This window comes from Choloepus didactylus, chromosome 1 (genome assembly GCF_015220235.1).
Source record: "Choloepus didactylus isolate mChoDid1 chromosome 1, mChoDid1.pri, whole genome shotgun sequence".
NCBI lineage: Eukaryota > Metazoa > Chordata > Mammalia > Pilosa > Megalonychidae > Choloepus > Choloepus didactylus.
In genome coordinates, this window is record NC_051307.1 from 102,413,598 (window position 1) to 102,437,967 (window position 24,370).

The 24,370-nt window shown below is 38.8% G+C and overlaps 1 pseudogene; it reads left to right on the forward strand.

Moving 5' to 3' along the window:
- The first annotated feature begins 10,860 nt into the window (after positions 1–10,860).
- Positions 10,861–24,370, forward strand: part of LOC119519361 — a 74,190-nt pseudogene continuing 60,680 nt past the window's right edge.

The following is a 24,370-nucleotide window of genomic DNA, read 5'->3' on the forward strand; positions in this document are numbered from 1 at the left end:
TTCCCTCCCTGTACCCATAGGGGCTTGAGCTGGTGACTGCTTCAAATGTTGCTTATCCTGGGCTGCTTGATCCCTGGTTGGTTTGCCAAAAACTGCTCACACCTGTTCAAACAATATGCTCTTAAGTTGACCTGTTGGTGTGCCATCTGGACAGGATGGTTGCCTCAGGGCAGTGGTTCTCAATCTCTAACCATCTTCAGAATCACCTGGGCGACTTGTTAAAACACAGACCACTGGACTCCTCTAAACCCAGAATATCTGATTCAATAGGCCTGGGTGGAGACGAAGAATCTGCGCTTCTAACACGTTCCCAGGCGATGATATGCTACTGACCCGGGAACCACACTGTGAGAATAACTTCCTCATAATGATTTCTGAGTGTGGTCACACATAAGAGTCACTCTCTGAAATATATAAAGTACAGATTACTGGAATCCACTCTGGATCTTCTGAAACAGAACCTGAAAGATGGGAACTTTGGAATGTGTATTTTTAAAACTTTCTCAGATGATTACAATGAACCTGGAACTGCTTCTTCAAGATCTTTCCAACTCTGAGATCATGAGAAAGCAATATGTTATTTATTTTGTGTCTATTGGCTAACGGTAATGAGAGGGCTCTGACCCAGCCTGAGAAAGGAACAGGATACATTTTCCATGTCTTCCTCCCAGGTCCAGTTCAGCAGCTTTACCTTTGGAGATGGGTGGCTTCTCTGAATAATGTAAGGAGATGTGATCACTTTGTTCTCTCTTGTTTCACTTCATTATCTGGTACACACCTTTAGAGTGCACCCATCACACTGGAGATGCATTGTTGGTTCTCTTATCTGACTCCCATGGAAGACTGTGAACACCTTGAGAACAGGGACTGAGTCTTACCACTTTGAATTGTCAACACTTAACACCTCAGCACTTAGCACATCTGTGTAGCACCTGGGCTGGCACAGAGTAAGTGCTAGGGTGAGGGTGGGAGGGTAGATTGTTGAATAAATGGATTCAATCATGGAATGAATGAACAGATGTTGTTCCTCTTCATGCTTTCCATTATGTCAACACAAAATAATAATAAGCTTTTACTTTGCCCTCAGACACTGATTTTAACAAATACATTTGCTGAAGCAGAGGGACTTGAAGTGAGTTGGATGGCTTCATAGGTTTTTCTGTGTCTTAACTTCTTGGTTCAACAAGTAATTGAAAGGAATCAATCTTCCTCTGACTGACAGTTTTGACAGCTGCTGTTCTCGGGATGTCAATGTATAATCTGTTATTCTACTTACCAATTTAAAACTGAACAGAGACATATGTACTGTCAGTCTCATTCCTCTGATCTGGCTCCTGGTCCCCAGATCTCCCTGTCTGCCCTATTTTATCTTTTTCCTCCCACATGTCAGTGAAGTGCCTTTAAATTTGGGGCACTTCTGAACTCCTCTGCCCCAAGCTAGAAGCTGGATTAGAGCTTACCTTCCCTGAGTATTATTAAAGCATGTTCACAGTGGAGTCTCCAGCTTTGCAAACGAAGAGGGCATCATAAATTTGGGGTGGTTCAAATTATAAATGAATATTTTCTCTATGCTTAGCCAAGGGAAGGGGATATTAAAGTGGATAAAAATAATAAAAAGCAAGTTAGCAGCATGGGTATAATTAAGCTGAATGGCTCACACACAAAAAATAAAGCTCTGAACACTGACTTCCTCTGGGACACACCCCAGTATACTCGAACCTCGCCTAAGAAAGGTATGCACCGCTTGTCATCCTAACATAAAGCAAACACCTACACTCACCCTCCTGTCTACATTAGGAAGACGAATTTGGCTTCCTGACTCGAAAACTCTTCCATACCCTGGGAGGAAAAAGCACCTATTTTTCCTATATTCAATATTCCAGATACCAAAAAAATGCGATAACTTGTATTGATAGGATAACTGGCACTAATGGATGAACACCTGATGCAGGGTTATTTGAAATGGATTCAATCTTACAAGTACATTTCCATCTGTGCAGAAAAGAGCCAGTGACATGTTAGGGATATTTTGACCCCCAAAGCTGGTAAGCAGGCAACCTGGAAGGCCTTTCCTTATGGAGTATACCTCAGGAAGTGTGAGCTCTGAGGCTAGATCAGGCACTATGGGTGGGGCTGCCACCATCTGCACTTTCTCTCCTAGAGCCATTTAAAACTCCACCAAGAACCAGTCATCCCAGACTAGGCTACACCTACCTTCTTTTCTCAAGAGCTGTGGGTCCAACTCATGCCTAGAATGAAGATTTGGAAGTATTTCCTCATTGTACTGATAAGCTGAGCTTGTGAGAACATAGTATCCAGTTATTTATCCCTTGGAGACTTTGCACAAAACTGTAGCCCTTTTTCTCCAAAGAAGGCTATTCATACAGATCCTTTCCTTTTAGGGAAACAAAATTTTCATCATAAAATGAATGTGGACATTTTTTTTTTAACATCAGTAACTTCTTTTGTTCTTTATTTCCCTGTCCTGTAATTTTGAGATTTACATATCCCCTATCTAGAGAAGAAAAGGGGAACAAAAGCCACCACACTTCCACAGGAATTAAATCTCTGTTTTTTGATTGTCTTCACTCATAACCCTTTGCAATCTGGCAAAAAAACTCCTCTGAGGTAGAGCATAGCTTAATTTGGAGTACCCTCTCCCTCTATTCAACAAATCACAGTCAACTGATTGGTCTTCAAAGCTGCTAGTTTCACAGAAAAGAAAGTCCTTTGGAACAAGACAGAGCCTTAAAGGGTCTCTGCTGTAATGCCCCCATTTGACATTTGATAAAGTTGACAGGTGGAGAGTGGAAGAAATTTATCTGAAGTCAATAAGAAAGCTCATCATACTTACTCAAATTGTGTTAGTTTCTTTTTTATTCTGATTCATCATACTTGGTGTTCATGATATTAACCATATCTATAATGGAATTCTAAAAATATTAGGCCTATTATAAAGCATGATTAATTGTTCATGGTACTGTATAAACTTTCCTTACCATATGAGTGGTCTTACGATTTCACTTGTCTCTCTATGTCTGTGTCCCTGTTAACAGAAGAGTTGGCGTGCTGATATTTGATTTGCCCTGCCCTCAAGTTCTAATAGCTCCTTTTGTTATATTCTTGATGACTGATGATTACTGAGGTAAATTATTGTGCTCTATTGGTGTGGATAATCAAGAGTTAAACAAGTGCATTTATGCATGTAAGGTTAGTATGCATGTGCTAAGCACATAAGACAATCTGTAAGAGCATATTGGCTCTATTCCTTAACATTTAATTAATTTATGTGATTATAGTTTATTCCATTTTATAGGGGGAAATGAATAGAAATTCTGAACTGGGAATTTATGAGTACTGATTTTTTGCCCCAGCTTTACAATTTATTTTTACAGCATGACAGTGGCAAGTGACTTCACTTCACTGAGCCTCCCCCACTTCATCTATGAAATGGGAGCAGGTGGTAGGGTAGGGAAAGAGGGGAAATGTTATACTACATTTTCTACCTCTACCATTCAGTGAGACAGGGATCTGGCATAAGTTTCTAAATATTCACATCTTTATCAATGGAAATATCAAGGTTATTTGGACATAAAAGGTAAAATATTTGGCTAAAGGAGGAGACAATGGTTATGAGAGCAGAAGCTCCAGGTAGCTCCCTCTTTTGTTGCTGAAGATGTATGTTTGTTGAGAGCGAAGGGGCAGTGTGGTGATCTGAAGTTGTATGCACCCCAGAAAAACATGTTTTTACATCTGATCCATTCCTGTAGGTGTAAACCCACTGTAAGTAGGGCCTATTGATGAGGCTACTTCAGTTTAGGTGTTATCCACCTCATTCAGGATGGATCTTAATCTTTTTTCTGAAGTCCTTTATAAATGGAATGGAGAGAGAGAGAGAGAGAGAGAGAGAGAGAGAGAGAGAGAGAGAGAGAGCGTGCCATGGAAGTAAGAAGCTGAAATCAACAAAACCCAGGAGAGAAGGGAGAGACCAGCAGATGCCACAAGGTGTCTTGCCATGTGGCAGAAGAGCTGAGGATTGCCAGCAGCCAGTCTTCCAGTCTTTGGGAAGATAGAATCACCTTAATGGTGCCTTGATTTGGACATTCTCATGGCCTTAAACTGTAGGTTAATAAACCCCATTGTTTAAAGTCAGTCCATTTCATGGTATCTTCTTTGAGCTGCTTAGGAAACTAAAACAGGTAGCATGGATAGAGGGAACAAAAACCAAATATTAATGTAAATTCTTTCATTTTTAGACTTCTACCTCACCCTTCCTGTATCTGAATCAGTTTCTTTTAGAAGCAAAGAGCTCCTAAAAAGCCATAGCTGGTATGCTTCATAGGAACACAGATATATTCCTAGAAAGCCACATTCTTAGGATACCTGGCATATATATATAATTTATATATATATAAATCAACTTTATAAACTCTTATTAACTTAAACAAGATGCATTCATATTACAATAACAATAAGGTTAACTAAATAATTTATTGAATTTTAATCAAGGGAAATGCAAATGAAAACATATATGAACTTCCTTCTAGACACTAAGTTATGGTTTTAAAGTATTGAAAGAAATATTTTAAGACAAAATCATTAAAATACATTTAAAAAGAAGAAGAAATCATTACTAATTTTGATACTATTTCTTAGTGAATATCACACAAAAGCAACAACAAAAAGTAAAATATGTCCTGGTCTCTCAGCTTCATAAACAAACACATACTATAAGCTGAGAGCTCTTGGCATGAAGTCATAATCATCATAAACCGATTTGCTAAGAAAGTTACCATAGCCTCACTCTTTGTGATATATATACCTACCTGAACCACCAAAAAGTCAGGGCAGAAATATAGAGCACACAACAGAATTTTCATCACCAGGCCAAATTAACTATAAACTGATTAAAATACCCAGGAATATTCTTCCTGAATATTTGAGTAAAGGTGAATAGGTAGCTCACTTTTCCAGTATAGAAGATGCATGTCATCAGGAGAGCCACTTAAGGCTGAAGGGTGTGGCAGTATAGGCAACCTCCACACTATTTTTCCTCCTCCCCCAGCTATAGACAAGCTCCTGTGGCAAACTGGCAGATTCTGGTTTGGTGCAAAGAGCAATGTAAGTCAGCACCCTATATTTAAGGCCCCAAATTCCCTAAATTCCATGATTTACTATGTGAATAGCCTGAAAATTGTTCAGAAAAGAGAACACAATTAATTTTGCATAGACATTTTAATCAACCACAACTCAACATGTGTAGTGGAAAGACAACCTTTTTCTTAATGACCTTAACGAAGTTATTCTCCTCTCAGAAGCTCAAAGGGATTGCGCCAGATCAGTGGCAATCAACATTGACTGCACATTAAAAGCCCTCTGGGATTTTTGAAAACATTGATACCCAGGATCTGCCCTCCACCACCATTAATCAGAATCTCTGGCAATGAGGTCTGGGCATTGGTAATTTTCAAAAGTTCTCCAGGGGATTCCGAAGCACAGCACAGAAAGCATCTGTAACAGTTGAGATCTGAATTTAGAGTTAAACATTGAGTTCTTGAATATGAGTAGGTAGGATGTTTTGAAGGGAACCTGCACATGTTAACCTTATGTGTTAGGGCAATGCTCCTTAATTTTGCCATTGTGCAGATGGCAAACTGAAAAAACCTGAAAATTAAATGAATTCTTAAAAGATCACTCAACTGTTAGAGGAAAAGGGAGATTTATGCCTCCTGTTGTAATATTCAGATCCTTAAGCTTTTTCAGCCTTCCATGAGTGAGGTTGCTTGAGAAGGAATACACCACTGAGAAAAATAGTATCTAAAAAGTGCTATTGCCTCATTCTGGCAAAGAAAACTCTGTTACCCCTCAGGCTCTGCTTCGTAGGCTGGAGTTGCCATGGGAAGCAAGACTTTATTGGGATGCCAGAACAAACAGGCTCTGAAACCACCCCAGCATAATTTATAGAGCTGCCTATAAATCAAAGAGAGCCCTAGGGTCAAAGCCACTTAGACACACACACGCATTCACACATACACATACTCCTGAAAAATATTACAAAGGAGAAGGTGTGTCAGGGAAATCCAACTAAAATTACTGCACGTAAGTAATAATAACCAAAATTTATGTGCCTCTTTCATCCACAGTTCTCAAAAGACACAGAATGTGCTAAGATTACTTGCCTTTTGAAAGCTTTCCAATGTTCTGAAGGATAAAAGAGGAGGGATTCCGCATATAAAACCAGGCAAGCGGATGTGACTGTAAGAAGTCATCTACTCCATTCTCCTTCTTGTAAAGCACAGTTACAATGAAACTAGACCATTTTCCTTCTTTCTCTTGAAAAAGTCACTTCTGCACCACTCCAGGGACTTAGCTCTACCCAGCCCACTTAATTTTTCTCTGGGAGAATCTTTACCAGTGATCATTCTACTGGAACAGTATACCAAAGCAATTTCTCTTATCATAACACTGCAGTACCAGTGTGGGAACTTGAGCAGGTTAACCACTGTTAAACTAACTACCTCTTTTCCTATTTCCCACCCTCTTGATTTTCTCTTTTAGCATGAATGGCCATCCCACCAATAAAAAGTGAACTCCTTTGTCTGTAGCAACAGTGTTTTATTTTCCTTAGAGATCTGTCTTTCAACCTTGATAGTTAAAAGTTACTAAGTTATGTATAATTCCTATGCTGTATTCCTGACACCAGTGTTTAAGCCCATGCATGTTTGCTCTGCTGTCTCTAGAAACAAGGGACAACTAGTTATCCTCCCCAGCTAGAACAGGCTTAATAGACACCATTTGTCTCCATGCGTTTACCTCAGGCAGTCTCACTTCTTTTGTTTTAAGAAGGCTAAATTGGAATGTAAGATTAAATCTGAAAACTATATAACCCATAAAAGAAACAAACACAAGAAAAGCTTTAGAAAAGAATCCCATTTTGCCATTTTATGAAATGTTACTTTTTTGTATAAAATACGAGGACATTTGCAGGTGGAACATACAATGTGAAGGCTGCCTGGATGGCATTTCATTCATATGTTTGACCCTTCTGTCACTAGCTTCTGCAATACTTACCTCCACTGCAATGTATAGACTCAATCCTGCTCAGAGCTTTGGGATCACTCCTGACTCTAGCCATGTGGTTGACTCGGATCTAGTTCAATACCCAAAAGGACAGATCTAGTTCAATACCCAAGAGTACTACCTCAAGGAGCTCTCATTACCAGTCTAATTCTGACATTGTGCCCTCATGTCCGTAACTTGGTTTCTGCCCTGTCCTTGATACTAGGTCACCCTGTACCCTGAGTCCCCGTCAGATTCCTTGTGTCTAAGTTACTTATTTGTAACTTGCTTAGCATACTAACCTCCCTACAAACGCTTTTTTTTTTTTTGCCATCTCCCAAATTCAATACCTTCTAAATAAGGTGGACACCATACAGAAACAGCTATCAAGGAGAAAGGAAGCACATGGATGGGAAACAAGTGTAGAATAATTCTTGGTTCAAATTGCAGACTGTTGCATATGCTTTTATTCTCTTCTCATGGTGCCTGTCTTTTGATTAGGTATTTGTCGACATGGCCCTCAAATTCTTAGGAGCAGTGCTTTTTTAAAAAAAACAAAAACAAAAACAAACAAACAAACAAACAAAAACTCTTTACTTTCTCCTCCTATCATCCAAGTCAAGACTTACATATCTTTTCCCTACTATATTTGACTTTTCCAACTTGACGACAGAATAAATGTGCAAGGAGGCAGCTATGGTGTTGTGAGAGGAATCCTGTACCAGATGGTTAAATGAGTTCCAGTTTCTCTACTCATTGGTGGGATGACCTTGGGCAAGTTAGTTTACTTCTCTGAGGTTCAGATTACTCTGGAGAATTTTGTGGATCAAATGAGTTATGAAAGCTGTATAGCAATATAAATGTGTAGGTTGTTTTCTCCTCCCTTTCTAATGTTTTGAGAACAGTGGTAATGCATACAAAATCTTCAGTACTTCCTCATAAAAAATTTAGAGCAGTTTGAGGAATTCTTTACTGTCAAGTACAGGTCAGATTTGCTTTGGTCACAGTCACTAAACCACAGTTTCACTACTAATCATTTAGTGCAAAGATTTGGGACCTGCCTTTAATTCTCTAACGTGCATTTTTCCCAGGTCCTTGCCCTGGCACTTTTGCTAAAAGAAAACTTCAAAGAAAGAGTTCTAGGCTCCTGGGAGAGCTTCAAACACTTCCTGCAGGGACAATTAGCACCTATAAAATTTATCTCTGCTGTCACTAATGGCTATTAAACTAAAGTGAGGGCTAATGAGGACTGATAACCACTACCTCCTGGGATTGTTATTATTTAAGTGGAAAATAACCCTTAACTTTCTACACTGAATATCCAATTCATGATTGGCTTAAGATTCATTAACTGTTGTAGAATCTTACAATGTTGAGGTTCTTCAAATAATTCTTTCAGGTACAGAGCCTTGCTGTGTACCTGAAAACAAGCATAACTTAGTTGCCTGCTTAGCATTTTAAATAAGTTGGCAAGAATTCCTCATGAAACGAGAATTGACCCCATGATATACATGTTCTTTGAAAGCTTACAAAATATAAAGTGGGCACATTAGCACCAGGTAGTATAACATAGTATTATGTCCTGAAGCAAGACTGAGATCAAATCTTACTCTTTTGTTTTCTATCTTCTTAATCTTGGGCAAGTTAATTAACCTGTGTCTTTGTTTCCTCCAGTGTAAGATGAGGTTAATGAAAGTAACTACCTTGAGGAGTTGTAGTTAGTGAAAAGAGTGCATACAAGTACTCAGTGGTCACTATTATTTGGTGATCATGTGAATGGATTTTCATTTTTGTTTGAATTTTATTATATTATGATGATTTTTCTATGAATATCTCTCAAATTATAATATAATTATTCATATATTTCTATATCATGTAGATAAAAATATTTCAATATGCAGATTTTTGCTTTGTCTTTTTTCCTTCTGATTATAAAATTAGCATGTTCTAAATTTATTTTTAAAAGATCCAAAAATTATAAAGGAATAGAAAAAAAACCTTGCCTTTGTATGATTATCCAGAGGCATCTGTTATTTTGTCACATTCTCTTAAACAGTTTTTAACATCAGGAATACTACTGAAATAAGTATAAAAAGTATTTTCAGTTTATATAGGTGTACTTGGCATATATGAAATTTCTGGCAAATATAAGAAAATTCTTGATTCTGTTCATTAATGTTTGGCTCTTTTATTTCATTTCTACTTTCCTTTGATTATTCAACACCCTCAGAGCAGAGCTTTCAACCCTGACTGTACCTTACTATCACCTGGGAAGCTTTAGTTAAAAAACTGCCACTCGGGGGTAGAAATTGGCATTGGTGGTTTTTAAATCTCCCCAGATGATTCTAACCTACAGCCAAGTTGAGAATCACTGCTTCAGAGGGACTGAATTCTCCCCTCTACTCACAAAGGAAACCAATCTTCTCTATCTCAAAACAAGGGCAACAAACCTTTCCTAATCCCTGCTGGCCTGTCAAACCAATCTCTCCTTTGCCTCAAAGCTCCTGAGGAAACCTGGACACTAGAGGCCTCTGCTCCTGTGCTGGCCTCCTATGGAATCATTCCTCCTATATCGCTGTTCTTTGCAAGTCCACAGATTATCACCCATCAGTGACATCCACGACTGAAAAAAAAAAAATCATTCTTTAAATTCTTTTGCTTCCTTTATGGCATTTTCCTGTTAAGTTCTCCATACCCAAACTCTCATTCCTCATTCAGTTTCTTTAACACTGCCCTCTCTGGATCTTCTAGGCAGATTGATGTCGTGCCAAAAAAAAAAAAAAAAAAAAAAAAAGAGCATCTGGAATCATAATGATGAGTGTTCTGGTCTCAGCTCCAGATGGGAGGATTATTTAATGACTTACACAATATGAAGCCCATGGGGACTGCCTTGAACATCTAAGGAGCTCTGGAAATGTCTCTTCCCCATTTCCTTCTTCTACCACTCCTTCTTCTTTCCTACCAAAGACAGATATTTTGATTCACTAGAGTGCCATGGGAATGCTTCCTGGGGAGAAATTCCTTCACTGGAGGAGAAGGCAGACTACACTCCCCGCTCACCCTTGTGGGGAAAGGGAGCCACATCACAAAAAGAAGGGAGAAATGGAGGAAAGGGCAAGAGTCAGACAATTTCTGACAATTCCACTGTATGATGGGCTATGGAAATGCATTTATAGCCCCTCCAAGAGAACTTATTCTAAAAATATATTATTTTGGGGGATTCTGGGATGATGTCAGCATAGAAAGAAGTGGAAGACTTAGTCTCCCCCAGAACAATTCATAAATGAACAAAAAACCGGTAAATAACCTGGAATAACAGCGGGGAGACAAACGTGACTGTACACTCAACTTCCACCGACATGAACTGGGAGGAATGCCCGAGATCACAGCATAAAATCTGTAAGTAAAACTGCGGACCCGCATTGAGAGCCGAGAACCTAGAGCCGGGAGCCCCTCCCTCACAGAAGCCGCGCTGTGCACTTTCTCAGCCCAGCTCCAAGTGAGGTTTTAATATTAACTGCTCAATACAGACAGCGAATCCTCAACAAGCAGACAGAGGCTTTTGGTGACAACTGACCTTGGCAGAATTGCAGGATAGGGAGCCCAGAGGATCAGGTGCTATATCTGGCTGACGGGTGAACCTGGGAGATTTTCTGTCTCTCACTGTCTCTCTGTGGAGAAAACCTCAGCTGTTCTCAGCCCACAAGGCATTGCAGTAAAGACAGCCTCACACATTCTGCATTCTGAAACAAGCTGAGAGCCCCGCAGCACGGCCTGGCGGCCCGGGACTTCCCTTGGGGGATGGCGCACACTGATGACGTAGCACGACATTTTCTCTTGGCTGAGGGATCATGGCTGGGAGGGGGGATCCGCTCGGAGAGCCCGGAGGCGCTGCACCGAGTCCGATGGTTTGTGGGACACCGAAAGAGAACTGCCCTTCCTCCCTTGCCACCCGTGCACGTGCCCCACATCCAGGGCAGACGGCTCCAGCGGCACACCCAGGCTGAGTTCTCCAACTGAACACACAGGAATCGTTTCCCCACACTCCATGGAAAAAAGGTTCAGAACTGACTTGAGGGATATAGGTGACTCACAGATGCCGTCTGCTGGTTAGTTAGAGAAAGTGTATGTCACCAAACTGTGCCTCTGAAAAATTAGATCGATATCCTTTTTTTTTTTGATACAACTTGAAAGAACCCTATCAAGCAAAACAAATGCCAAGAGGCGAAAAACAACAGAAAATCTTAATGCGTATGATAAAACCAGACGATATGGAGAACCCAAGTCCAAACACACAAATCAAGATTTCGAAGGAAATGTTATACCTTGCAAAATTAATTAAAGAACTACAGTCAAAGAATGAAAACATGGCAAAGGATTTAAAGGACATCAAGAGGACCATGGCCCAGGATATAAGTGCCATAAAGAAGACCCTAGAAGAGCATAAAGAAGACATTGCAAGAGTAAATAAAAAAATAGAAGATCTTATGGAAATAAAAGAAACTGTTGGCCAAATTAAAAAGACTCTGGATATTCACAATACAAGACTAGAGGAAGCTGAACATCTCAGTGTCCTAGAAATCCTCAGAACAGAAAATGAAAGAACAAAAGAAAGAATGGAGAAAAAAGTTGAAAAAATCGCAATGGATCTCAGGGATATGATAGATAAAATAAAATGTCCAAACTTAAGACTCATTGGTGTCCCAGAAGGGGAAGAGAAGGGTAAAGGTCTAGAAAGAGTATTCAAAGAAATTGTTGGGGAGAACTTCCCCAACCTTCTACACAATATAAACACACAAAGCATAAATGCCCAGTGAACTCCAAATAGAATAAATCCAAATGAACCCACTCCAAGACATATTCTGATCAGACTGTCAAATACTGAAGAGAAGGAGCAAGTTCTGAAAGCAGCAAGAGAAAAGCAATTCACCACATACAAAGGAAACAATATAAGACTAAGTAGTGACTACTCAGTGGCCACTATGGAGGCGAGAAAGCAGTGGCATGACATGTTTAAAATTCTGAGAGAGAAAAACTTCCAGCCAAGAATACTTTATCCAGCAAAACTCTCCTTCAAATTTGAGGGAGAGCTTAAATTTTTCACAGACAAACAAATGCTGAGAGACTTTGCCAATAAAAGACCTGCCCTACTTCAGATTCTAAAGGAAGCCCTACCAACCGAGAGACAAAGAAAGGAGAAAGAGATATAGAGAGTTTTAACAGACATATATAGTACCTTACATCCCAAATCACCAGGACACTCATTTTTCTCTAGTGATCACAGATCTTTCTCCAGAAGGGACCATAAGCTGGGACATAAAACAAGCCTCAAGAAATTAAAAAAAAAAAAAAAAAAAAAAAAAAAATTGAATATACTCAAAGAACATGCTCCAAACACAATGGAATACAAACAGAAGTCAATAATTTTTGAACTATAACTCCACTATTTACTTCCTACATGATATAAAATACACAAACTCTAAGGACAAATCAGTGGTTTTGAACTCAATGTAAAATATGTAATTTTAGACAACTATATAAAGGTGGGGGAATGAAGAAGTATAGGAACATAGTTTATGTGTCCTATTGAAGTGAAGGTGGTATCAAAGAAAAACAAGACTGATAGGGATTTAAGAGGTTAATTTTAAGCCCCACAGTAAACACAAAGGAATTATCAGAGAATATAACCATAGAGATGTAAAGTAGAGTTTGGGTTAAGAGAAATGGGGGAAGGGGCAATGGGGAGTTAAGAAAGGAGTGTAGGGTTGCTGTTTGAGGTGAAGGGAAATTTCTAGTAATGGATGGTGGGAAAGTGGGAAAGAGCATAACATCATTCTAAATGTGATTAATCCCACTAATGGAAGGCTAGGGAGGGGGTGGAATGGGAAGATTTAGGCTGTATATATGTTTCCACAATTGAAAAAAAAAAAAAGGCAGTCTAACTAGACAACAATTGAGCTAAGGATGAACTTGGATGGGATTGGAGGGTGGAGGACAGGCGGCTCGAAGGGACACAGTTGAGACATAAGAAAAAGGAAATATAGAATGTAAACATTGTAGCATTGTTGAATCTCTTATACTTCTTAGCTTTGCTTAATGGAATTGCATAAAAGAATGTCTTGTTCATGGGAAGTACATACATGAATTATAGTTTATATTCAAGGATGTGTGCAGCTAACCCTCATATGTTCAGAAGACAGAGAAATATATGATGGATGATAGATAGGGAGGGAGGGAGAGAAAGAAATAGTGATGTGACAGCATGTTGAAGTTGGTGGATTGAGCTATCAGGGGAGGGGGGTCAGGGTATGATGGAATTCTGTGTATGGGGCTAGTATTGTTTTTGCAACTATTCATATAACTTTGAATTTATTTCAAAAAATATATATATATTATTTTTCAAGATTCCTGCAGTTGGGTTTTTGTTTAATTGGTTTATTGATTGAGGGTTTTTGAGGATGTGTGGATGGGCAGAAGCAGTTGTCAAGGAAGCAAAGCTGCATTCCTCTTCCTCCCCAAATAGATCTATTCCAAGTCTAGTAGTAATAAGAGGTACCATTTACTGGGCTTTACTATATGCTGCTGTAGGCTGGTAAACCTTGAAATAAAACTAAGGGAGGATATATTCTCTAGCACAAGAAAATGATTTAGGATATATTCTCTAGCAAAAGAAAATGATTTGGTGTGGTATCATTTCCCACCTCCAAATCCTTAACTTGTCCTTCTTTTGGAAAGACCTCCTCTTCATCATCTCCCTAACTCAGAATTCTAAGCAAAATTTCATGTCTCATTGAAAATGTAAATTTCTCTTCTGAATGCCAAGAATTATTGATCTATAGCTCTCTTATGGTCTAGTATCTTTTTTCCTTCCATTTGAGTTCTAATGTGTATGATCAGCACTATTAGACTGTAGATTTCATGATGTGCTTTCATAGTGTCAGACAAATTCTTGGTACAATAGCAGGCACTCAATAAATATTGTTGGAAGTAATGAATGGATAATGTTATTCCCAGTAGCCCAGTGTTTTTTTTTTTTTTTAATTTTTTTTTAACCTCCTTCTCTCTCTCTCCCTATAATAGGTATTATAAGTACATAGATGCAGTTTACCTGGAAACATTAGCATTTCTCTTGATGACAATACTTATTATTACTGTTATTATTATTATTTGATGTTGTATGACAGTTTTTAGATAGTATTTCTTAAAAGTTAGGGAAACAATCTTTCGTCTTAACTTAGGCTAAGTCAGATTGAGTAAAAGACTTGATTAGGGTTTCATGAAAGGAAAACCCTTGATAATCTCTATAACAGTTGTCTGTCAATGTTCTATAAATGAAACATAAATATGAAAAAGCACAGCAACGTGGGATTTATTTGGTGAAACATAGAGTTACAACTTCCATCACTTATGGGACTTAATATTGCTGAGACATATGACTGGAAATGAGGAAATTTGTAGTTGATAATCATATTTAATAATGCTTCTTGGTACTATCAGATTTCTTTACACTTATAAATCACTTTACACATGGATGGAGGACACAAGGTCACAGAGGGGTTGGGGTGCCTGAGCTTATCCAACAGTTTAGTGCTTATATTGAAAAAAGAAACTGGCACGAGTGTGTGTGATATAATAGCCATTCACTAGATTTTTTTTTTGTCATGGTGAGGTTTTAAAATATCAATTAGTTGAAATATTGAGCAATAAAGAAAAGCAAACAGAAAAGTCACCATTAAACTCTTACTTAGTGATAAATATCTTTAAATGTCGATAAGTCCCCTTCCAGTTTTTCTATACACATGCATTCTATTAATGAAATATTCATATTTGTTTAAAACAACATCAGGATTATTACAATTACACAATTTTCTGCTTTTGCATTTGTAGTATGTATATTTTTATATATCATTTTACATTATTTGAAAATGTGATTTTTAATGACTATATAGTATTTGAATGTCTGGATGTAGCATAAAATTATTTATCCATTTTCCTCACTGAGTTGAGCCTTTAAGTTGTTCCTACATTTTCCACTTCTGTCATAAATGGTACTTCAAGGAATATCTGTATACTCTGCACATCTCTGTTTATTCTTTTAAGTCTCTAGATGTGAAATCGCTACTATTTCTTTTAAGTTTTCTAAACCTACAAAACTAAAAGAAGGATAATGTTACAAGTTACTTTTAGTATTATGGTTATTTACAAGGATATGATGGAAAAACTCATGACCTGGGGCCCAAGAGAACTGATTTCTAAACCTACCTTACCCCAGGTGAATGTGGGACTCTTCTAAGTCACTCATTTTTGGATTAATTTGAATGGGGATTTTTGAGCTTTAGTGTGCACCAGAATCATCTGGAGGACTTGTTAAAACTGCAATTGCTGGGCCCTACCCCAAGAGTTTCAGATTCAGAAGGTTGGGCTGGGATCTGAGAATGTGCATTTCTAACAAATTCCCAGATATTGCTGATGCAGCTGGTCTGGGGTCCACAATTTGAAAGTAACTGAACTACAGCATCTGTTATGAAGAGGTACCAGCATGGTGAGGATGCAAGGGAAATGCCCTCACTTATTTAAAAATCAAGACAGAACCATGACCTGGAAAAGAAGGGAGAAAAAAAAATCACTGATTCTGTTCCCTTTAGTCCAACCATGTCCTTAAGGGTTCCTGCTGATCACTTCCCCAACAATGTCACATCCCACGGATGAGTTGCTTCCCCTTTAATATTGAGGCAAATGTTGTTCAATAATCCATCCCTTGGTTCCCTTGAAGAGATGAGATAGTATTGCTAAATACTACCACTAACACTAAAATTGAATAGGAAGAGAACAAACAAGAAGCAGAAAAAGTCCAGTTTACATAGTACAAGTATCTGATGATTCTATTAATTAATGGGCTCTGAAGAATTGTAGATCAGAGCCTTTGCAAACACAGTCTCCCAAGATAGCTGGATCGCATTGCTCATCCAGGGACAATTTTTTAGGCTTCTTGCTTGGCTCCCTTGCTTTCTGGACCCTGGTCTGTCTCCATATGGCAGGAACCTTGTGGGGACTTGTCTCCTGGTCACTCTGGGATGTAGACTATTTAAGGCCAATATAATTGGTCTAGCTTGATCTTTTCTCTTGCTAAGGCAACTAGCAGGACTTTGGTGATTGACAAAGGGTTGATCCAGATGAAGTCACCCAAGACCCAGCCCCTTCACCCCATATATGTATAGATAGGTACAGAGGAGTAACACAATAATCATAGCACAATTCTAGCATATGTGTAACAAGAGTTGTACACCTACAGTAATTAGACTGCAGGGAAGAGTAATGACTTTCTCTGTCACTAAGTGGATATGAAACTGTGCACAATTCAACTGATTAAAGGAAATTGAAATGTTATGTCTCCTACACTCAGTTTTTTAAATGTAATTTTATTGAGATATATTCACACATCATACCACCCATCCAAAGTATACAATCAATGGTTCACAGTATCATCACATATTTGTGTATTCATCACCATGATCATTTTTATAACATTTGCATTACTCCAGAAAAAGAAAAAAAAAGAAAAAAGAAGATCCCAAACATCCCATACCCCCTACCCCTCCCTCTTATTGATCACTAGTATTGCACTCTAATGAGTTTTAAGACTTACAATAGAGGTAGGTTAACTAAGACAGTGTAGTATTGTCAGAGGCAGATATATAGACCAGTGGAACAGAAAAAAACACCCAAAAGTAGATCCATATGAACACAGGCAACTGACTTGTTTTTGTTGTTTTGTTTTTTTTTCTTTCTTTCTTTTTGCTATGTAGTTACACAATCATTATCAAAGATCAAGGGTACTGGATTATAATTCAACAGCTTCAGATATTTCTGTCTGACTATTCTAAAACACTAGGCACTAAAAATAAATATCTATATAATGAGCCAGTATTGGCAGTCCTTTGTTAAATCCAAATTTCTCAGTTATACTTTCTCTCTCTCATTTGATTTTTCTCTCAATCTTCAGGGATTATCTGGGCAATGACCATTTTAACTTCTTCATGCTTTAAAGGGGTGTTGAACTTCTGGGGTTCTAAAACACTAGGCACTAAAAATAAATATCTATATAATGAGCCAGTATTGGCAGTCCTTTGTTAAATCCAAATTTCTCAGTTATACTTTCTCTCTCTCATTTGATTTTTCTCTCAATCTTCAGGGATTATCTGGGCAATGACCATTTTAACTTCTTCATGCTTTAAAGGGGTGTTGAACTTCTGGGGTAGAGGCATGAAACTGATTGAGGGTCTTCAAGAGACTGGTACCTCTGGGTTTCAGGGTTTATCTGGCATAGGATCAATCTGGAGGTTTTAAGTTTCTGAAAAAATAATCTTACTAAGAAAAACTTATATAGAGACTTAGATAGAGCCAGTGCACACCCTAAGGTTTTCAGGAATATGGTTGGTTGGGGTTTGGCACACTGTGGTACTTTGCCATGTCTGGCTAAAACTTGAGTAAGAGTAACCTCCGGAATGACCTCTTGAATCTATTTAAAATCACTTGGCCACTGAAACTTTATTTTGCTCCATTTCTTTATCCGCTTTAGTCCAGAAGGCATTTTCAATCCCATGATGTGAGGGCCAGGCTCACCCTGGGAGTCATGTCCCACATTGCCAGGGAGACTTACAGTTCTGTGAAACATGTCCTAACATAGGGGAGAGTGTAGTGAGTTTATTTGCAGAGTTGGCTTAAAGAGAGAGGCCACATCTGAGCAACAAAAGAGGTTCTCTGGGAGTGGTTCTTAGGCGTAGTTATAGTAGGCTTAGCTTCACCATTACAAAAGTAAGTTTCATAAAGTCAAGCCTCAAGATCGAGGGCTTGGCTTAATAAACTGTGAATCTTTAGTGCCTGAGAGAATATCAGGAATTCCCCAGGTGGGGAAGTTTAATAGTTCCTCATTTTACCCCAGTCCCTCAAGTAGACTTTGCAAATACTTTTTTATTTTCTGCCCAAAATACTCTGGAATGTATCCAGGTATTACATTAACCTCTACAGAATAATGGGATCTCATTCCCTACTTTAGGTTCCATGTATTTGGATTGTTTAAATAAACTGGCTAGACAAGTTAAATTAGATAGTGTGCTACAGTAAATTTAAATTTTGGACCAAATAAACATCTCTTCCTTTGGTCTCACACAGAAGTTGAGGTTTTAAAATACAGACAATATAATCCTTTATCCTGTATTCTAATTTACCTTAGTCATAACCAGGTCTGTTTCATTCATATTTCTAATTAGAGTCTGATCTCTTATTCAGCTTCTTAAAAAGTTGCTGTATAGAGTAATGCTGATGTTCTGAGCTGCAGAATTCTAACTCTGAATCTCAGGTGTCACATAGATACCCAATGTTCTGGGGGACAACAAGGTTATACACAAAGAGCACAGCATCTGAGAATTTAGAAATAAGCTAAAACTCAGGAATAGATGTGACTGCTGTAAGAGCTTAAAATCTAGGAAAATTTACAATGAGCATTATTTGAACATTCTGTACTCCTTAATCACTGATTGTTCATTCTCTGCCCACTTTCTATCCCTGGATAACCTGTGCACTTGAATTCATTTCTCAGAGTTTGCTTATTATAGTTAGTTTGTCTTAGTGAGGACTTATATTATTTGTCCTGTTGTCTTTGGCTTATTTCACTCAACATAATGTCCTCAAAGTTCATTCACATATTTGCATACCTCATGACTTCATTCTTTTCTGCTGTTGCTCAATATTCCAGTGTCTGTGTGTGTGTTTGTGTGTGTGTGTGGTATATACATACCACAATTCACCCTTTTGTTCATCAGTTGATGTACCCTTAGACCACTTCCATCTATTGCAAATTGTGAATAATGCCACCTTAAACACTGATGTTCAAATGCCTGTTCATGTCCCTGCTTTCAGTTCTTCCAAATATATACCAAACAGTGGGGTTGCAGGACCCTATGGCAACTCCATTCTTAGCCTCCTGTGGACCATCACACTACCCTCTAGCGGGGCTGCACCATTTCACTTCCCCATCAATAGTGAATTGGGATATCTCTCTCTTCATCTCTTCTCCAGAACTTGTATCCCGCTGTTCATTTTTTAAACAGTTTTATTCCCACACCATGCAATCCATCTTAAGTGTACAAGCAATGGTTCCTGGTATAATCACCTAGTTATTCATTCAGCACCACAATCTCTATGAGAACATTTCCATTTCTTCTGCAAAGAAAGAATAGGAAAAAATAATTAAAAAAATAAAAAGGAGAAACAACAACAAAAGAATCCCACACCCCTCCCTTACATCCTCCTCTTACTGAAACTTAGCTTTGGTAAATTGTCTTTGTTTCAATTACTGAAAGAACACCACAATGTTCTGCTAACTGTAGACCCTAGTTTGCTTTAAATGAATGTATTTTTTCCATATACCATCCCATTTTTTCTTAACATTTTATTTTGGAATAAATTCAAAGTTATAGGAACAGTTGCAAAAACCATACAAACCCCATACACAGAACTCCAGCATTCCCTGATACCCCCCGATCCCCCCGATCCACAAACTTTAACTGTTGTCCCACTGCTATTTCTTTCCCTCCCTTCCTCCCTCTCTCTCTCCCTATCTATCATCCATCATCTATTGCTCTGTCTTCTGAACATATGAGAGCTAGCTGCACACCATCTTGAACAAACACTATAATTCTCATATACACTTCCCATGAACAAGAACATTCTTTTATGCAATCCCATTAAGTGCAGCTAAGAAGTACAAGAGATTCAACAATGATACAAAGCTTACATTCTATATTTCCTTTTCCTTATGTCTCAACTATGTCCCTTTGAGCCTCCTGTCCTCCATCATCCGATTCTATCCAGGGTCATCCTTGGCATTCAGTTGTTGTCTATTTAGACTGTTTCGGTTTTTTTTTTCCTCAACTGTGGAAACATATATACAGCCTAAATCTTCCCATTCCACCCCCTCCCTAGCATTCCATTAGTGGGATTAATCACATTTAGAATGTTGTAATGCTATCACCTTCCCACCCTCCATTGCTAGAAATTTCCCTTCACCTCAAACAGCAACCTTACACTCATTTCTTAACTCCCCATTGCCACTTCCCCCATTTCTCTTTGATACCAGCTTAACTTCTATAGGACACATAGACTATGTTCCTATACTCCTCCATTCCCCACCTTTATATAGTTCTTGTCAAAAATTATGTATTTTACATTGAGTTCAAAACCACTGATTTGTCCTTAGAGTTTGTATATTTTATATCATGTAGGAAGTAAACAGTGGAGTTACAATTCAAAAATTATTGACTTCTATTTGTATTCCATTGTGGTTGGAGTATGTGCTTTGAATATATTCAATTTTCTTTTTTTCTTTTTAAATTTATTGAGGCTTGTTTTATGTCCCAACCTATGGTCCCTTCTGGAGAAAGATCCGTGATTCCTAGAGAAAAATGGGCGTCCTGGTGATTTGGGATGTAAGGTTCTATATACGTCTGTTAAAATTATCTGTATCTCTTTCTCCTTTCTTTGTTTCTCTGTCGGTAGGGCTCTCTTTAGTATCTGGAGTACGGCAGGTCTTTTATTGGCAAACTCTCTCAGCATTTGTTTGTCTGTGAAAAATTTAAGCTCTCCCTCAAATTTGAAAGAGAGTTTTGCTGGATAAAGTATTCTTGGCTGGAAGTTTTTCTCTCTCAGGATTTTAAATATGTCATGGCACTGCCTTCTTGCCTCCATGGTGGCCGCTGAGTAGTCACAACTTAGTCTTATGTTGTTTCCTTTGTATGTGGTGAATTGCTTTTCTCTTGCTGCTTTCAGAACTTGCTCCTTCTCTTCAGTATTTGACAGTCTGATCAGAATATGTCTCAGAATGGGTTTATTTGGATTTATTCTATTTGGAGTTCGCTGGGCATTTATGCTTTGTGTATTTATATTGTGTAGAAGGTTGGGGAAGTTTTCCCCAACAATTTCTTTGAATACTCTTTCTGGACCTTTACCCTTCTCTTCCCTTTCTGGGACACCAATGAGTCTTAACTTTGGATGTTTTATTTTATCTATCATATCCCTGAGATCCATTGTGATTTTTTTCGATTTTTGTCTCCATTCTTTCTTTTGTTTTTTCATTTTCTGTTCTGTGGACTTCTAGGACTTTGAGTCTTTGTTCAACTTCCTCTAATCTTGTATTGTGAATATCCAGAATCTTTTTAATTTGGCCAACAGTTTCTTTTACTTCCATAAGATCTTCTATTTTTTTATTTACTCTTGCAATGTCTTCTTTATGCTCTTCTAGGGTCTTATTTATGTTGCCTATATCCTGGGCCATGGTCTTCTTGATGTCCTTTAAATCCTTTGCCATATTTTCATACCTTGATTGTAGTTCTTTGATTAATTGAGCCAAGAACTGGGTGTCTTCTGATATTTTGATATGGGTGTTTGGACTTGGGTTCTCCATATCGTCTGGTTTTATCATATGCATTGAGATTTTCTGTTTTTTTTTGGCCTCTTGGCATTTGCTTTGCTTGATAGGGTTCTTTTGAGTTGTTAAAAAAAAAATGCCAATCTAATTTTTCAGAAGCACAGGTTGGTGGCGTACACTTTCTCTAGCTAACCAGCAGGTGGCATCTGTGAGTCACCTATACCCGTCAAGTCAGCTCTCCCCAACCTTGTCCCTGTGGTATGTGGGGAAATGATACTTGGGTTCAGTTGGTGAACTCAGTTTGGGTGTGTTGCTAGAGCCGTCTGCCCTGAATGTGGGGCATGTGTCCGGGTGGCCAGGGAGGCAGGGCAGTTTTAATCCTGGAGATTCAAGGCCATCACGAGAGTCTAAGCCTTCATTTCATATCCATCCCAGACCCTCTCTCTCGCTGACCCACAAACCACCGGACTTAGTACAGCGTCCCTGGGTTTTCCGAGCAGGCCCTCTTTCTCAGCTGTGATCTTCCAGGACCTCTGCTGAGGGAGGGCTGTGCTACGTCACAAGTGTGCATCATCCCTCAAGAGAAGCCCCAGGCTGCCCTGCTGTGCTGGGGCACTCTCAGCCTGATGCAAAAATGGTTGAACGGGGTGTCTCCACAACCCCCTCTCTTTGCACAGTTCCTCCTTCACAGCTCCAGGACAACTGGCGGGGCTCTGGGCTGTGGGCACGGCCCCAGGCAGGAGTTTATCCAGCCCTCCGGGGATCCAGCTAAAAGCCGCGGGGCTTCTCCCTCCCTCCAGCTCTCCCCTGCACTCCCCTAGTCCCGAGTGTGTCTGCCTCGAGCTACAGCCGACACTGAGAGGCCGGCTCAGCTCGCTCCTGTCATGTTTCACTGTGCAGTTTCCACCATCGGCAACTGCAGCCACTCCTGGGTTTTTCCCCCCTTTTTTTTTAAAGAGCCAGTTTGTCTCCAGCCACCAACCCCTGGCTTCCCCACACCGCAGCATGGCTGCAGGTCTTCCAGCTGGCTTACTCACTCGTTTCGGAACGCAGACTCCTGGTTACACCAAGTATACGGCCCCTGTGGTGCTAGGAGGCCTCATCCAACTGGCGCATCACTGAAACTGGTACTCTGGGTCTCCTTCTGGTTTTTTCCTAGTATTTTTCAAGGAGATTTTTTTTGTCCTATCTCACCTAGCCGCCATCTTAGGTTCTAACCATCCCATTTTTAACATCTTGCAATGGTTACTTTCAATTGTTCTCCCTCAAATAAAAACTACCTTATATTTGTACCATCCTTGCCCACTCTAGTTTTTTCTATGTTATATAATCCTAGTTTTTATCCTCTATCTTTCCTTCTAGTGTCATACATGCCCCTAGCTTTCCTATTTCAACCACATTCACATTCAGCTTTGTTCATTTTACTAACAATATTGTGCATCACAATCACATAGTATGGTGCTATCCATTTCTGGATCTTTAAAACCAATCCTGTTGAACATTCTGTACTCCCTCAGCATCAAGTGCCCAAACTCTATTCTCTTTCTGTCTCCTGATAACCTGTGTTCTCAACTTTAACCCTCAGAGTTTGCTCACTATATTTGGGTCAAATTAGTGAGAACATACAGTATTTGTCCTTTTTTTCTGGTTTATTTTGCTCAACATAATGTCCTCAAGGTTCATCCCTGTTATTACATGCTTCATGACTTTATTCTGTCTTACGCTGCATAATATTCCATTGTATATATAGACAGATCACAGTTTGTTTATCCATTCCTCCATTGACAGACATTTGGGCTGTTTCTGACTCTTGGAAATTGTAATAATGCTGCTATAAACATTGGTATGCAAATGTCTATTCATGTACCTGCTTTCAGTTCCTCCAGTAATGGGATTGCTGGATCATATGGCAAGTCTTTACTTAACTTCCTGAGGAAACATCAAATGGCCTTCCAGAGTGGTTACACCATGTTACATTCTCACCAACAGTGAATGAGTGTAGCTACTTCTCCACATCCTCTCCAGCACTTGAGTTTTGTTTTATTTTTTTATAATCACCTTTCTATCTGCACTCAGTTTTTTTTAAATTCAGTTTTATTGAGATATGTTCACATACCATACAATCATCCATGTTGTATAACCAGCTGTTCATAGTACCATCATATAGTTGTGCATTCATCACCCCAATCTATTTTTGAACATTTTCCTTATACATGAAAGAATCAGAAAAAGAATAAAAAGTAAAAAGAAAAAAGAAAACCCAAATCATCCTCCCCGTCCCACCCTATTTTTCATTTAGTTTTTGTCCCCATTTATCTACTCATCCATCCATGCCTGGATAGAGGGAGTGAGAACCATAAGGTTTTCACAATCACACTGTCACCCCTTATAATCTACATTGTTATACAGTCGTCTTCAAGAGTCAAGTCTAGTGAGTTGGAGTTTTTAATTAAAGTGTTTGATTCATCTTGTGTGGTCCCAGAAGTTAAATCTAGGACTAATGAATGGAACTACAGGACAAAACTGAAAGAAACAGTATCAAGTACCTACTGCATATTGTAATATATTGTAGCATATAGTTTGTGAGAGACAGTTGTCTAAAAGTAGAAGAGGCTATCTTAAAAAATAATGAGCTACCTGTTACTAGAGGCACTCAAATCATATAAATGTTCAAGTTCCACTTCCTCCAATAAGCCTTGTGGTTACTCCCATTCTCTGAATCTTGGTATTCGCTTTCTACCTGGTCTTTCTGCTTCTACTCAGCCTCTTACAATCCATTGCAGTTTGAGTAATAATTTAAAAATGTGAAACGTATCAGACCTCTACTTAAAACACTTCAATAACTTTCAAATACACTTGGCATTAAACCCAAACTCCTTAACATGC